We start from the raw sequence: 17,668 nt of genomic DNA on the forward strand, positions 1-17,668 counted from the left end.
GAGGAGGCCTTTCTTGAGACGTAATTATGAAGTTGCTAAAGTTTGTTTTAGTAGTTATCAGCACAGTTCCCTCTCTGATTGTTGGCATGTGTTTTCCTAGCCTGCTCAGAGCCTTTATTTCTGTCCTATGCCGTCCTAATGCCTCAATGTGCAGGCCCTGCCCTTCGGAGGAACACTTCATGGCCGAGTCCTGAACATCACTTTAAACCATCACCAGTTAAATCAAGACTTTCAATTAAATGAAATTAAATTAAACCTTTAAATTGTGACAATTGACTCTTCCTGTTCCTTCCAGGTTTGTGTCCACTGACTAAGCTGAGATGTTCTTCACTGTTACAGATGAAGAGTTATGGGTCCAATTTAGTGTAGCACCTCAAATGGCTAATGCAAGACACTGTAGGAATGTCAATCACACTGATAGGTTGGTAGGAAATTAAAGTTTCTCTACTAAAACTTCCTTTGGCACATATTAACTCATATTCTTTCTGATAACTCTGTTCCTGTTACATGTGGTGTTTTCTCTCTACCCCAGTGCTCTGCACTGGGTCTGATCTGATATTTAGTAACTGTCTGAAAACCAAGTATTCTTGCCTTGAGAACACCATGAACAGTCAGTCAGTCAGTTCAGTCGCTCAGTCGTGTCCGACCCTTTGCAACCCCCTGAATCCCAGCACGCCAGGCCTCCCTGTCCATCACCAACTCCCTGAGTTCACTCAGACTCACGTGCATTGAGTCAGTGATGCCATCCAGCCATCTCATCCTCGGTTGTCCCCTTCTCCTCCTGCCCCCAATCCTTCCCAGCATCAGAGTCTTTTCCGATGAGTCAACTCTTCTCATGAGGTGGCCAAAGTACTGGAGTTTCAGCTTTAGCATCATTCCCTACAAAGAAATCCCAGGGCTGAACTCCTTCAGAATGGATTGGTTGGATCTCCTTGCAGTCCAAGGGACTCTCAAGAGTCTTCTCCAACACCACAGTTCAAACGCATCAGTTCTTCAGCGATCAGCCTTCTTTACAGTCCAACTCTCACATCCATACATGACCACAGGAAAAACCATAGCCTTGACTAGACGGACCTTTGTTGGCAAAGTAATGTCTCTGCTTTTGAATATGCTATCTAGGTTGGTCATAACTTTTCTTCCAAGGAGTAAGCGTCTTTTAATTTCATGGCTGGAGTTACCATCTGCAGTGATTTTGGAGCCCACCAAAATAAAATCTGGCACTGTTTCCACTGTTTCCCCATCTATTTCCCATGAAGTGATGGGACCAGATGCCATGATCTTCGTTTTCTGAATGTTGAGCTTTAAGCCAACTTCTTCACTCTCCATTTTCACTTTCATCAAGAGGCTTTTTAGCTCCTCTTCACTTTCTGCCATAAGGGTGGTGTCATCTGCATATCTGAGGTTATTGATATTTCTCCCGGCAATCTTGATTCCAGCTTGTGCTTCTTCCAGCGCAGCGTTTCTCATGATGTTCTCTGCATAGAAGTTAAAGAAGCAGGGTGAACAGCACACAGCCTTGACGTACTCCTTTTCCTATTTGGAACCAGTCTGTTGTTCCATGTCCAGTTCTAACTGCTGCTTCCTGACCTGCATATAGATTTCTCAAGAGGCAGGTCAGGTGGTCTGTATTCCCATCTCTTTCAGAATTTTCCGCAGTTTATTGTGATCCACACAGTTAAAGGCTTTGGCATAGTCAATAAAGCAGAAATAGATGTCAGCAAAAACAAGACCAGGAATGGACTATGGCTCAGATCATGAACTCCTTATTGCCAAATTCAGACTTAAATTGAAGAAAGTAGGGAAAACTACTAGACCATTCAGGTATGATCTAAATAAAATCCCTTACCATTATACAGTGAAAGTGAGAAATAGATTTAAGGGACTAGATCTGATAGACAAAGTCCCTGATGAACTATGGATGGAGGTTTGTGACATTGTACAGGAGACAGGGATTGAGACCATCCTCAAGAAAAAGAAATGCAAAAAAGTGAAATGGCTGTCTGAGGAGGCCTTACAAATAGCTGTGAAAAGGAGAGAAGTGAAAAGCAAAGGAGAAAAGGAAAGATATACCCATTTGAATGCAGAGTGCCAAAGAATAGCAAGAAGAGATAAGAAAGCCTTCCTCAGTGATCAGTGCAAAGAGATAGAGGAAAGCAATAGAATGGGAAAGACTAGAGATCTCTTCAAGAAAATTAAAGCTATCAAGGGAACATTTCATGCAAAGATGGGCTCGATAAAGGACAGAAATGGTAGGGACCTAACAGAAACAGAAGATATTAAGAAGAGGTGGCAAGAATACACAGAAGAACTGTACAAAAAGATCTTCATGACCCAGATAATCACGATGGTATGATCACTCATCTAGAGCCAGACATCCTGGAATGTGAAGTCAAGTGGGCCTTAGAAAGCATCACTATGAACAAAACTAGTGGAGGTGATGGAATTCCAGTTGAGCTCTTTCAAATTCTGAAAGATGATGCTGTGAAAGTGCTGCACTCAATATGCCAACAAATTTGGAAAACTCAGCAGTGGCCACAGGACTGGAAAGAGTCAGTTTTCATTCCAATCCCAAAGAAAAGCAATGGCCAAAGAACATCCAAACTACTGCACAATTGCACTCATTTCACAGGCTAGCAAAGTAATGTTCAAAATTCTCCAAGCCAGGCTTCAACAGTATGTGAACCATGAACTTCCAGATGTTCAAGCTGGATTTAGAAAAGGCAGAGGAACCAGAGATCAAATTGCCAACATCTGTTGGATCATGGAAAAAGCAAGAGAGTTCCAGAAAAACATCTATTTCTGCTTTATTGACTATGCCAAAGCCTTTGACTGTGTGGATCACAATAAACTGTGGAAAATTCTGAAAGAGATGGGAATACAGACCACCTGACCTGCCTCTTGAGAAATCTATATGCAGGTCAGGAAGCAATAGTTAGAACTGGACATGGAACAACAGACTGGTTCCAAATAGGAAAAGGAGTACGTCAAGGCTGTGTGCTGTTCACCCTGCTTCTTTAACTTCTATGCAGAGTACATCATGAGAAACGCTGGGCTGGAAGAAGCACAAACTGGAATCAAGATTGCCAGGAGAAATATCAATAACCTCAGATATGCAGATGCCACCACCCTTATGGCAGAAAGTGAGGAAGAACTAAAGAACCTCTTGATGAAAGTGAGGGGAGAGTGGAAAAACTTGGCTTAAAGCTCAACATTCAGAAAACTAAAATCATGGCATCCAGTCTCATTACTTCATGGCAAATAGATGGGGAAACAGTGGAAACAGTGTTAGACTTTATTTATGGGGGCTCCAAAATCACTGCAGATGGCGACTGCAGCCATGAAATTAAAGGATGCTTATTCCTTGGAAAGAAAGCTGTTACCAACCTAGACAGCATATTAAAAAGCAGAAATATTACTTTGCCAACAAAGGTCCGTCTAGTAAAGACTATGGTTTTCCAGTAGTCATGTATGGATGTGAGAGTTGAACTATAAAGAAAGCTGAGCGCTGAAGAATTGATGCTTTTGAACTGTGATGTTGGAGAATACTCTTGAAAGTCCCTTGGACTGTAAGGAGATCCAACCAATTCATCCTTAAGCCAATCAGTCCTGACTATTCATTGGAAGGACTGATGTTAAAGCTGAAACTCCAATACTTTGGCCAGCTAATGTAAAGAACTGACTCACTGGAAAAGACCCTGATGCTGGGAAAGATTGAAGGCAGGAGGAGAAGGGGATGACAGAGAATGAGATGGTTGGATGGCATCACTGACTCAATGGACATAGGTTTGAATAAACTCTGGGAGTGGTGATGGACAGGGAGGACTGGAGGCTGCAGTCCATGGGGTCGCAAAAGAATCGGACATGACTGAGGGACTGAACTGAACTGAAATGATTAACCTGTGGGCTTCTGCTTCTAAAGAGATTATCCTGTGAATAAAGGACATAAACTTGCATAAATATGAATCCTATATAATGCATATCAGTGTTCATTTTATTTTAAAAAATTTAAATTTCTATGCAATTTTAAAAGTTCCTTTCCATTTTTAGTTACTACAAAATATTGGGATTATCATTTACTGTCTCTTTTCTGTGAAACCCCGTTGTTACTGAGATTTCTGGTTATATTTCCTTCCACAAAAAAATAAGCGTATTTGTTTGTTTATTTTTGGCTGTGCTGCATCTTTGTTGCTGCATGGGTTTTTCTCTATTTTCAGAGAGTGGGGGCTACTCTCCGGTTGTGGTGTGCAGATTTCTCATTGCAGAGGCTTCTCTCACTGCAGAACACAAAGAAGCTCAGTAGTTGCGGCTCCTGGGTTCTAGAGCCCAGGCGTAATAGTTGTGATGCACAGGTTTAGTTGCTCTGTGACATGTGGGATATTCCCAGATCCAGGACTGAGCTCATGTCTCCTTCACTGGAAGGCAGATTCTTTACCACTGTGTCACCAGGGAAGCCCCCACCCCTTTTTTAGTGTAATTTTTATTGAGATATAAATAGCATATTACATTGTGTTAATTTAAGGTGTACGACATGTTGACCTGGCACATTTACATATTGCAACATGATTATCACCAAGCATTAGCTAATACTTCTGTGAATGTGAAAGCGCTAGTCGCTCAGTCATGTCTGACTCTTTGTGATCCCATGGACTGTAGCCTGCCAGTTTCCTCTGTCCATGGAATTCTCCAGGCCAGAAAACTGGCGTGGGTAGCTGATCCCTTGTCCAGCCATTATTATTAAGCCAAACAGTTTTGCCTGGATAATATTTAATTTGGTGGCTCAGCAGTAAAGAATTTGCCTGCCAGTGCAGGCAGGAGCAGCAGGAGACACAGGTTGGATCCTTGAGTTGGGAAGTCCCACTGAGAAGGGACTGGCAGCCCACTCCAGTAGTCTTGCCTGGAAAATTCCATGGACAGAGGAGCCTAGAGGCTTCAGTCCATGGGGTTGCAGAAGAGTTGGACATGACTTAGCAACTAAATGACAACATTTGCTAATTACATATTGGGTGAAAGACATATTTATGTATGCAAAGAACTCAAAATTCAATAGTAAGAAAATAAATAGTACAATTCTAAAAATGGGCAAACTTGAATTAGACTTGAACCAGACGTTTCACCAAAGAAGACTGACCAATAGCAGTTAAACAGAAGAAAAGAAGCTGTGTACCATTAGTTGTTAGAGAAATGCAAGTCTAAATCTTAATGAGAGATTACTCTTTACCTATTAGAATGTGTAATTTAAAGTTTGACTATTCCAAATATTAGCAAGGATGTGGAATGACTGGAATGCTCATACACTGTTGCTGAGAATGTGTAATAATATAACCACTTTGCAAAACCATTTGATAGTTTCTTAAAAATGTAAACAAACCCTTGAAATTATTTACATATATGATTCAGCCATCCCACATCTAGTTTTTTTTGTTTTTGTTTTTAAAAAATATTTCTTTGGCTGCACTGATTCTTAGTTGTGGCATGCAGATCTAGTTTCCCGACCGGGGTCAAACCTGGGCCACTTGCATTGGGAGTGTGGAGTCTTAGCTACTGGACCACCAGGGAAGTCCTGCCCATTCCTAGGTTTTTACCCAAGAAAAGATAAGTGCATTGCTGGTGAGACCCTTTGGTACTTATTTACCTGACTGCAGCAAAATCTGAGGCTTGCTCTTGATCTGTCAGTATCAACTGATAATAGAACATCTGTCAGCCCAGGCGCTTGAATGACTATTCAGGGTGAAGCTTCATACTCTTCTCACCCTGATGCTTGTCGAAATGTTGTGGAATCCAGAGTTGCAAAACACACCCCGGAGGACACTCAAGACAGTGGTGTACAGTTTATTATGCCAGCGGGTCCAAGGGGCATCAGTTCCCAACAAGGACCCTAATGTTTCTGAGAGGCCCAGTTTTATACCCCCCAGCTACGTGACTGGTTACATGTTAGCAACCTTTTTGTTGTATATGACTAGGTTTCACAAAAAGTAGGTGCTAGGAGAACAAACAATTAATGTTAAGGGGGGGAACAATAATTACACATCAAGGGGGATGTCTCCATGGTTCATCTCACAGGGGCAGCCTGACCTCAACTACAATATCTGTTTGCGATCTGTAGGGAGGGGAGTCTCCAGGAGACCTGGTTTTCATTAGCAATGGTTTCCTCATTCTTGGGCAGGGTTCAGGCCCAGTTTGCATTCTGTTTTTAAGATGGATGATAAGCTTCAAGATGGAGTCTCTCCTGCTTTTCTCACACTGGCCCCAATAGGATATGTAGTGTGAGTGAGAAATCCTTTTTTTTATGGTTTTAAGTCACTAAGCCTGAGGCTATTTGCTGCCATAGCATAGATCTGCCTGTTGAATAGTTACCAAGCTTTAAGTTTTTCTAGCTTCTCACAGTTTTTTGCTGTTTTCTGAGCTTTATTTGGGCTTCCCAGATGGCACTAGCAGTAAAGAACCCATCTGCCAATGCAGGAGACACAAGAGACTCGGGTTTGATCCCCCGGTCAGGAAGATCTGGAGGAGGAAATGGCAACCCACTCTAGCATTCTTGCCTGGGAAATCTCATGGACAGAGGAGCCTGTCAGGCTATAGTCCATGGGGCTGCAAAGAGTCCATGACCTAGCGACTGAGCACAGAGAAAATAATTTACTCTCTTGAGTTTGCGGTGACAGTCAGTACAGTTCAGTTGCTCAGTCGTGTCAGACTCTTTGCGACCCCATTACTCTGCATTCAAATGGGTATATCTTTCCTTTCCTCCTTTGCTTTTTGCTTCTCTTCTTTTCACAGCTATTTGTAAGGCCTCCTCAGACAACTATTTTGCTTTTTTGCATTTCTTTTTCTTGGGGATAGTCTTGATCCCTGTCTCCTGTACAATGTCACAAACCTCCACCCATAGTTCATCAGGCACTCTGTCTATCAGATCTAGTCCCTTAAATCTATTTCTCACTTTCACTGTCTAGTGGTTTTCCCTACTTTCTTCAATTTAAGTCTGAATTTGGCAATAAGGAGCTCATGATCTGAGCCACAGTCAGCTCCTGGTCTTGTTTTGGCTGACTATATAGAGCTTCTCCATCTTCAGCTGCAAAGAATATAATCAGTCTGATTTTGCTATTGACCATCTGGTGATGTCCATGTATAGGGTCTTTTTTTGTGTTGTTGGAAGAGGGTGTTTGCTATGACCAGTGTGTTCTCTTGGCAAAACTCTATTAGCCTTTGCCCTGTTTCATTCCTTACTCCAAGGCCAAATTTGCCTGTTACTCCAGGTGTTTCTTGACTTCCTACTTTTGCATTCCAGTCCCCTATAATGAAAAGGACATCTTTTTTGGGTGTTAGTTCTAAAAGGTCTTGTAGGTCTTCATAGAACCGTTCAACTTCAGCTTCTTCAGCATTACTGGTTGGGGCATAGACTTGGATTACTGTGCTATTGAATGGTTTTCTCTGGAAACGAACAGAGATCATTCTGTTGTTTTTGAGATTGCATCCAAGTACTGCATTTCGGACTCTCTTGTTGACCATGATGGCTACTCCATTTCTTCTAAGGGATTCTTGCTCACAGTAGTAGATACAATGGTCATTTGAGTTAAATTCACCCATTCCAGTCCATTTTAGTTCGCTGATTCCTAAAATGTCGATGTTCAGTCTTGCCATCTCCTGTGTGACCCACTCCCAGTTTGCATTAATTCATGGACCTATATTCCAGGTTCCTGTGTAGTATTGCTCATTACAGCATGGGACCTTGCTTCCATCACCAGTCACATCCACAACTGGGTGTTGTTTTTGCTTTGGCTCTGTCACTTCATACTTCTGGAGTTATTTCTCCACTGATCTCCAGTAGCATATTGGGCATCTACCGACCTAGAGAGTTCATCTTTCAGTGTCCTATCTTTTTGCTTTTTCATATTGCTCATGAGGTTCTCAAGGCAAGAATACTGAAGTGGATTGCCATTCCCTTCTCCAGTGGAGTGCATTCTGTCAGAACTCTCCACCATGATCCATCTGTCTTGGGTGGCCCCACAGGGCATGGCTCATAGTTTCATTGAGTTAGACAAGGCTGTGGTCCATGTGATTAGATTGGTTAGTTTTCTGTAACTGTGGTTTTCAGTCTGTCTGCTCTCTGTTTTCAGTCTGCCTGCTGTGACATTAGGGGACAGGTTAGATTCAGAGTCAACACCCATTTTACTTAAAATGTATCAGATTTTGAGCAAAGACTGCCACTGTGTCCTGCCTGCCATGTCTGCCACTCGCCATAGGGTGTCGCTCCAGGACCTTGCTTCAGACACATAAGCTCCACTCCCATCCACTAAACCGCTAATGTCTCCGCTGTTGACTCTGGGCTCTTTCATTGGTCTTAATGCTGGGAAAGTGTAGGCCTTGTAGCCTCTGGGGTGCAGGCCAACAACTGGCAGGGCAGCTAGGAGACCCAGAAAACTCTGTGAGCACAGAGATGTAGGGAAATATAGGACAGGGATGGAATGTTGTGGGAGCCGTCCTCTAGTATGTGGTGCCCCAAAGTTTTGAATGTAATTGTCTTCCCAGGACAGGCCTTCCCCTACATCCTCAGCTTTCACTCCTCTCTGAAGTACCTGGATTATAGTATTTGATGCAAATTTCCTGAGTTGCATTGTCAGTGTGGAATCACCACACCACCTCATCCGCCAAACAGAAGATGTTAACTACCTGATGGTCATAAGCACAGAGCCCCCGGCCGCCTGGAGCCTATGGACTGGTCAAGTTCACCCCTGTGACACCGCCTAGTATCTCACCAACAGCCCAGCAGAGAACTGTGCACAAGCTCATCACAGACCCTGCAACCCCGCTCCCTCACCTGCCCTTTAAAAAATTCTCTGCCAAAAATCATTGAGAAGCTTGAGACCTTTTAGGGCATGAGGCCACCTGGTTTCCTTGCACAGCCCTGCAATAAACCTATCTCTGCTCCAAACTCCCACGTTTCAGTTTATCTGGCCTCACTGTGTGTTGGGCACATGAACTTGTGTTAACATAATCCCAGAGTGACTGTCCATTAACATGTGGGGCCCAAATGTTCCAGGAGTGATCCTAAAAGTTATGGGGAAATCCCAGGGTGGAGGTTGCTGGTGGGGGGTGGGGCATGAATCCACAATTGTGTGTGTTGTGTGGCCATCCTTGATTAATGGGGGCTGCCCAGAGATCTGGAGAACAATGGCTTTTAATGGCTCTGCTGTTGTATCTCAGTGAGACTTTTGTCATTAGTTAAGCTAAATTTGGCTCAGAGGTTAAAGCATCTGCCTGCAATGCGGAGACCCAGGTTTGATCCCTGGGTCAGGAAGACTCCCTGGAGAAGGAAATGGCAACCCACTTCAGTATTCTTGCCTGGGAAATCCCACGGACGGAGGGGTCTGGTGGCCTAAAGTCCCCGAGGTCGCAGAGTCGGACATGACTGAGCGACTTCACTATCTAAGCTAAATTCCTAGAAGGAATCGGTGTTTCTCTTGTGCCTTTGAGATGTAAATGAGCTGGAACGCACATGAGTCAAGGAGGAAAAAGAACTCTGAGGCAAATGCTACAGAAATAACTGTTTTGGGAATGTCTCAAAAATCGTCTCCAGATTTTGGTAACTTGAAAGTAAACTAAGTTAAACAGAGAGAATTCACTATCTGTGCCATTTCAAATAGGATAAAATATTGGAGCATTAATTGCTGGGTGGGTCTAAGTTTACCTACCCTAGCCTTCTTAGAAGAGGAAGCCTAAGACATAAATTGTCATATCAGGAAATGTCTGTTTTGTGGTCTTCCAGACCTGCATTGTACATCTGTATTGTCCACTGAGGAAGTGAATGGATTTGAAAGTGAAAATGGAGTAGCTGTGTCTCAGACATCCAAGGTAAGATTAGGTGGCTGTTGCATATGTGATTAAAGAAAATTTTTTTTTTTGTCCCATGGGATCTTAGTTCCCACACCAAGGATTGAAGTCACACTCTAGACAGTGAAAGAGTGCAGTCTTAGCCACTGGACCACCAGGAAATTTCCTATCTATATGATTTTAGACACGTTTCTTGTATTTTTGAGAAGTTGAGTTTTCTGAACTGTATTGCAGGCTAGGACGAAAACCACAGGCAAGTATGGTGTTTTCTCAGATGTGGTTACTGCTTGTATTTTGCTCAGCTGTTTCTGACTCTTGTGTTGCGCTCGTTAGATGTCTTACGTTCCAGGACCTTGCGTCAGACGTGTAGGATTCCTCTCCCTATTAAAGCACTGACGTCTCAAAAACTAAATAAGTAAAATTTATCAGTTTTTGATTAAGGGTAAAAATATCTAAATATCCAAAATGTCCATTTATGAGCTAATATTGGGTCAGTCTGCCCTAACCCAATATACTACAGTGCAATGAAATATGTTCTCCCTGAAAGAACTAAGAAGGGCTGTTTATTAGTGAGAATAAATGCTACAAAGATAAACATAGATACAGGAATTAATTAAGATCGAAGTCTTTTTTCTCTTTTTTTTTAATTGATTTTTTTGAGGTATAGTTGCTAAACTAACAATATTTTGTTAGTTTCTACTGAACAGCAAAGTGAGTTAACTATACTGGACTCCTCCCTTTTAGACTTCCTTTCCATTCAAGTCACCACAGAGCATTAGGTAGAGTACCCTGTGCTACACAGTATGTTCTCATTAGTTATCTATTTTATATTATTTCTCTTTATGATATTAATCCGGCATGTCTGGACTCTCTAGGTAATTTGAAGACTTAGGTTCTCTCCACCTTAGAATTCCACCATCTCCTCTCAATTTGTTCTGGGAGAGAATTAATGCTCGTTGCATTCACTTTGGGTGATTAATTATTCCCTTTGCAGCTAAAGTTGTCCTATCTATGTCCTATCTCCTTGGGAGAACTGAGAAAATGGTCATTCAAATAATTTTCTGGAGGAAATTCTCTGGGAACCATGTTGAGAAAAGGTGCCCTAGTGCATTTCTGTTCATCAAAGCTGGCTCAAAGTGCAAAGGTAGGTCATTGCTGTGTTCATGGTCCAATGTATAGGAAGGGAAAATAATGAAGTACAGGGCACGTAATTTCTGATTAAGAAAACAAGGTCAAAATTGTATTTGCATTTTCACTCAGGCTTCCCTGGTGGCTCAGATGGTAAAGAAACTGCCTGCAATGCAGAAGATCTGGGTTTGATCCCTGAAGATCCCCAGAGGAGGAAATGGCAACCCACTCCAGTATTCTTGCCTGGAGAATTCCATGCAAGGGCCATGGGCTACAGTCCATGGGGTTGCAGAGTCTGACATGACTGAGTGACTAACAAACACATTGTCAAGTACTCAGTCTTCTGGCTGTACTTAAGCATTCCCCAGGTGGTGCTGGTGGTAAAGAATCTCCCTGCCAGTGCAGGAGATGTGAGAGTCATGGGTTTGATCCCTGGGTCAGGAAGATCCCATATTTTTGCCTGGGAAATTTCATGAACAGAGGAGCCTGGAGGGCTACAGTCCAAATGAGTCAGACATGACTGAGCACAAGCATTAAGGGAATCAGAAAATGAGCCTCTGCTTAGGTGGCTGAGTGTCAAGAAGGAAAGGAGACTGTATCTGAGGATGCAACCAGCAGGCGCATTGGCTTTGACTCCTTCCCAGTGGAGTATCATCCCTTCTTAGTGAGAAATCATCAGAGAAGCCGACACTGAGGCACAAGCTACAAATTAATTAACAAGCACCCTTCAAAAGTGTGAAGTCATAAAGACAAGGAAGAACAGGGGAACCATTACACATTGGAAGAAACTAATAGTAGCAAAGAGATAGGCCAAAACTACATATAATATACAGTCTCGCATTGGATCCTGAAGTAGAGAGACGATGGATAATCTGGTGAAATTTGAATAAGTTCTGCATTCAGTAAATAGTATTGTACTAACACTATTAAGTACCATGTTATGTACCATAATTTCTTCCTTTTGATGAATATTTTGTGATTATAAAAGATGTTAACATTAGGAGAAGCTGGGTAAAGGACATATGAGAACTCTATTATTTTCACAGTTTTTTGTAAGTCTAAAGTTATCTTTTTAAAAGCCCATTAAAACACACATGCAGATATATATATATATATATATATCTGAATCATATATATATGTCTGAATATTTATATATACATCTGAATCACTCTGCTATATAGCAGAAATTAACACAACATTGTATTACACTTCAATAAAGTTTTTTTTTTTTTAAATAAAGAAAAAGCCTATTATGAAGGCTTTTAAGAATAAAACATTCTGGTAAGTCTGTAGTTTTAATTTTATTTTTACTGCTCTTAACTGAGCTCAGTTTCTTACATCAGTGAGCCTGCAAGGCTACTTGTTTGCCTTAACTTGCCTGAGTAATTTTTGAAAAACTTTCCTAACTTATTCAGCCTCTTGGGCCAGGCAATGATCTTAAGTTCCAGGAGACTTGGTTTTGTTGACAGTCCAAAGGAGAGAGTCCAGTTTCACAGTTCAGAACTTTCCGGAAGTCTTAGGCTTAATGAGTACATCAACCAGCCTCTGGAGGTTTGCAAGATTCCAAACATAATTTCACCTGTTGCTCCTGGAAGCAGGAGCCGAACCAGAAGCTATTACCTTCTCAAGGACTGTAATTTCAGGCTGAGAGTGAAAGAGGGGAGAGGTGACAGCAATGTTAATGAATGGACTCGAAGTTTTCATCCTAACAAAACCCCCTTTAGGAGGTACACCTTTGACATCTGGGCTCAGTTTGGCCTCAGGAGACTTGTTGCTCAGCACAATCACAAACTTGCTAAAGTTTGTTACAGCGATACTTGCTCCTGGTCATTGTTCTATTTCTCCATATCATATGCTTCACCCAATGCCCTCAACCTCACCCATACTTAGCCAGCTCACCCTCTAGCTCCTCTATTGATCACCACAATGAAATGTCAGAGAAAGAAAGAGTAAGTACACTTCACATATATGTGGAATCTAAAATATAAAAATGGATAAATAAAACAGAAACAGATGCACAAATACAGAGAACAAATAGTAGCTATGAATGTGGATAGGGAGGGATTAAGAGGTACAAACTACTATGGGTAAAATAAATACGATACATTGCGGGCCTGTGTGCTAAGTTCCTTCAGCCATGTCTGACTCTTTTGTAACCCTATGGACTGTAGCCCACCAGGCTCCTCTGTCCATAGAATTCTCGAGGCAAGAATACTGGAGTGAGATGCCATGCCCTCCTCCAGGGGATCTTCCCAACCCAGGGATCAAACCCACATCTCCTTTGTCTCTTACATTGCAGGTGAATTCTTTACCCGCTGAGCCACCAAGAAAGCCTTGTACATACAGCATAAGGGCATAGCAAATTTTTACAATAACTTTAAATGGACTAAAATCTGTAGTCTATAAAAATATTCAATCTCCATGTTGTACACCTGAAGCATATAGTATTGTAAATCAACTGTCAATCTGACAGTTGGGTTCGGTGGAGCATGAAGTGTGGATGAATTGAGAGATCATGGTAAAAAATGAGACTGGATTGCTAAACAGGCACTTAGGAAAATAGGGCTTTATAAATAGTATTAAAAGAGTTTAATGTTTAAAAAAATATTTATTTGGCTGTACAGGAATGTGGTTGTGGCATGAAGGGATCTTTAGTTGAGGCATGTGGGATCTAGTTCCTTCACTGGGGATCAGACCCAGGCCCCCTGCACTGGGTGTGCAGTGGAGTCTTAGCCACCGGACTACCAGGCAAGTCCCAAAAGTTAAAAAAAATTTTTTTTCAAATGAGGAACCAGAGCATGGAAGTTGGAAAAAAAGGTTTGCCACAGGAAACCTGTGGCCACAGTGTAGAGAATTAGAGGAGATCAATATAAAGTCATTATTATTGACACCTAATTAGATATAATCTTGTCATAGTGAAAAGGAGCAGGACAGTATGGTCCTTGTTCCCCTCAACCAAGGACCTTTAGTTCTTTCTCAAGGGCTGTAGATAATATTCTGAGCCATATCCTGTGAGCTGTCTTAGAGATACTAAAACACCAGGTGAAGTTAACTACACGATGACCCGACTGTACCCAGGACATGAGCTGCCACAGTTCTGAGAACTGGCTGCAAAGAAATGGGAACAAATGAACCTGGAACTTGGAAGATGACTGTCAGAACTGATTGTGCTGTTTCTGCATGTAGCCCCCCTCCTTCTGTCTATAAAAGCTCTTGCTCCACTGGTTGCCAGTGGTCAGGTGGGGGAGTAGGCCTTTGGAGAGATGTCCACCACCCTTCCCCACCCTAGTTGCCAGCATCTGAAATAAAGCAAACTTTCCTTCCACTAACCTGGTGTGTTTATTGACTCTTGAGCAGTGAGCAGCCGGACCCCACCCACTCTTTTGGTACCAACAGGAGGGGGAGGGATGATGGAGAGAACTAGACAGATATTAGACCTGAGCAGAATTTATGTACACACAGCAATTCATAACATGATAGGTATTTAATTTCTACAGAGAAGATATGATTTAGATATTTCTGAAACAGGCCACGAAGGTCATTTCATTTGTGTCTTGTATTGCTGTCACAAATTATAGATGTTGATGCTGAAATTGAGCCTCTGTGCAATGACATTGAATCTCAGAGACAGAGTTTTGGGTGAAGTAGAAATAGGTTTATTGCTAAGTCAAAGGGGGCCACTGTGGGCTAATGCCCTTAAAACTGCGTGCCCCACTAGGGGTTTTATAGTGTTGGTTCAAGCAGCAGGTTATGATCAGTTCACGGACATTCTTCTGATTGGTTGGTGGTGAGATCACTGGAAATCAGCATCATCAGGCTTCTGATTCCAACTGATCTGGGGTGGTGTGGTGGTGCTCAGTCATGTCCGACTCTTTGGGACCCTATGGACTATATCTTACCAGGTTCCTCTGTCTGTGAAATTTTCCAGGCAAGAATACTGGAGTGGGTTGCCATTTCATACTCCAGGGGATCTTCTCAACACAGGGATTGAACCCAAGTGTCTTGCATCTCCTGCACTGGCAGGCAGGTTCTTTTACCACTGGGCCACCTGGGAAGCATGTGCTTATGGGCAGCATACAGTTTTCTCCCTCCTGGAGGGAGTTTCAGCATCTGCACAACAGCTCAAAAGACATGGCTCAGAAAGCTGTCTATAATTCTTGAGGAAGAACTAAGGATCTTTGACTTCATTGAATGGCTAAAGTATTATTTTTGTCTTGCTTGGCCAATTTCCTTTCTGCATTTTCTCGCCTTTCTGATTAAATTTATTCTTTGACTAAAGCTTGGTAGCTCAGCTGGTAAAGAATCTGCCTGCAATGCAGGTTCACTTCAGTATTAAGGAAACTTTAGAAGATCTTATTTTAAGAATGCAATGAAGAAACACTGGTTTGATTCCTGGCTCAGGAAGATCCCTTGGGGAGGGAATAGGCTACCCACTCCAGTATTCTTGGGCTTCTCTGGTGGCTCAGATGGTAAAGAATCCACCTGCAATGCAGGAGATCTGGGTTCAATTCCTGGGCTGGGAAGATCCCCTGGAGAAGGGCATGGCAACCCACTCCAGTATTCTTGCCTGGAGAATCCCTTGGACAGAGGATTCTGACATGCTGTGATCCATTGGGTCACAAAGAATTGGACACGACTGAGCGACTAAGCACGGCAAAGTTTTTCTCCAGACAGAAGGCAGGTAGAGGCCATGGGTGGGGGTCTATTCTGGGAAGGCCTCAGGGACTTTCACTTTCATAATCTATATGCCAACCTGTGTCAGTCATCCTACTCCAGCCAGCAGGATGGTTCCAGCGGCCATAGAACTCCCACGGGAATCTGGATATACGTGCTTCAGGTTCAGTCTTCATCACTTCTCTCTGAGATGAGTTAGTTAACTGAAATGACGAGTGTCGTTTTAGGCCCTTCCTGAAGCCCACTTTCCCAAAGCCCATCACCCATTTCAAAATCCATTTCTGGGAGACGTCAGGCTTCGCGGCAGGAGCGTGGCCCGGCGCGGCGCAGTCGGTTTCCGCGCTCACCGCGGGGAGGACGTTTCCTGGCCGTCGCGCCTTCTGCCGCCGTCGCCGGGCTGCGTCGCTCGAGCCGGGACGCGCCTGCGCGTTGCTCGCCGCTTCCACCGCGGCGGCCACCGCTCCCCTGGCGGTCGGCCACCCACACCGTGACGAAGAAAGACAAGACGTCCTTCAACCAGAGCCTGGCCGAGTGGAAGCTCTTTATCTACAACCGGACCACCGGAGAGTTCCTGGGGCGCAGCGCCAAGAATTGGGGTTTGATCTTGCTCTTCTGCCTTGTCTTTATGGGTTCCTGGCTGCAGTCTTTTCATTCACAGTGTGGGCCATGCTTCAGACTCTGAACGATGAGGTTCCAAAATATCGTCACCGGATTCGTAGTCCAGGATTTAGGGTTTTTCCAAAACCAGTGTCAGGGCTGGATTTTTCATTCAACCTGTCTGATTCAGAATCCTATCAAGGGTACTTTGATGACCTTAAGAAATTTCTGAAGTCATATGGCTTAGAAAAACAGAAGAATTTCACAGATTGTACCAATGGAAACTTTTTCTGAGCAGAAGGGTCCAGAATACACAGCATGCCAGTTTCCTCTTGCCTTACTTGAAGCCTGCAGTGGTGTGGATGATCCCACGTTTGGCTGCCAAGCAGGAAACCCTTGTATTCTTGTGAAAATGAGCAGAATAATTGGATTAAAGCGTCACGGAGAACCAAGGATAGACTGTATTGCAAAGAGTGAAAGCACAGCAGTTTTATCAACTTATCCTCCCAATGAAAAGATAGATTTAAAATATTTTCCATATTGTGGAAAAAACTGCATGGGATCAACCTGCAGCCACTAGTTGCGTCCAGCTCAGCTTTGGTAGTGATGGTGATGTAAAAGAAGTAATGGTTGAGTGTAAGATTGATGGATCACCCAAACTAAAAACCCAGAATGACTATGACAAGTTTTCAGGACGAGTTACATTCAAGATCACAATGCATGCGTAGTAGGAGTTAGGATGTCTCTATGGAGTAAATGTTGTGTTGTCTGTCTTCATTTTGTATCAACTGGACCTGCCATTCCAGAATTATGAGACCGCCTTGGAGAAGGGTGGAGTGGTACATCACTGGGATAACATAGTGTGCTTCCAGATAATAGTGGTCCATGTCCTTCAAAGTAACTAACTACCTGTTGCCTCTGCTGCCTTTTGAACCATGTACAGTCACCAGATAGGGACTGTGAACACCTGATTATGAACATGTAGGTTGGGGGTCTTGTCCAGTTTTTATGTGGTTTAATTGCCAAGTGTCTAAAGCTTAATGTGCTGCGCTATGTAAATATTTTATAGATTTAACACTGGTTAACTGTCATATTTTGATGCCAGCAAAGTTTTAAGGGATAAAATGGTACCGACCAACATCAAATGACTTTATAGCTGCAAGAAATTCAATGTGTGGAAAAATTCTGTATGTGAGGAGGAAAAAAGAAAATAAAAGTGGATTTGAAAGGTTGAAAAAATCTATTTCTGATTAATCAGTCAAGATGGGTGGATCAATATATAACTCTCTCTTCGTGGGAGACCAGCTGACGTTTCCTACTTGCATCACATTCTAATTTGAAGTATTCATTGATTCACAGATATTTTCAGCGTCGACTCGGTTTTGGGTGGAGAGAAATGAATGAGGCAGCTCTTGTCTTTGATTACAAATCTGATGGCGTGAA

The 17,668-nt window shown here is 42.8% G+C and overlaps 1 pseudogene; it reads left to right on the plus strand.

Moving 5' to 3' along the window:
- Positions 1-5,766: 5,766 nt before the first annotated feature.
- Positions 5,767-17,464, plus strand: LOC114113823 (sodium/potassium-transporting ATPase subunit beta-3-like; annotated as a pseudogene).
- Positions 17,465-17,668: the final 204 nt, after the last annotated feature.

Source organism: Ovis aries, chromosome 3 (assembly GCF_016772045.2).
Source record: "Ovis aries strain OAR_USU_Benz2616 breed Rambouillet chromosome 3, ARS-UI_Ramb_v3.0, whole genome shotgun sequence".
Classification (NCBI taxonomy): Eukaryota; Metazoa; Chordata; class Mammalia; order Artiodactyla; family Bovidae; genus Ovis; species Ovis aries.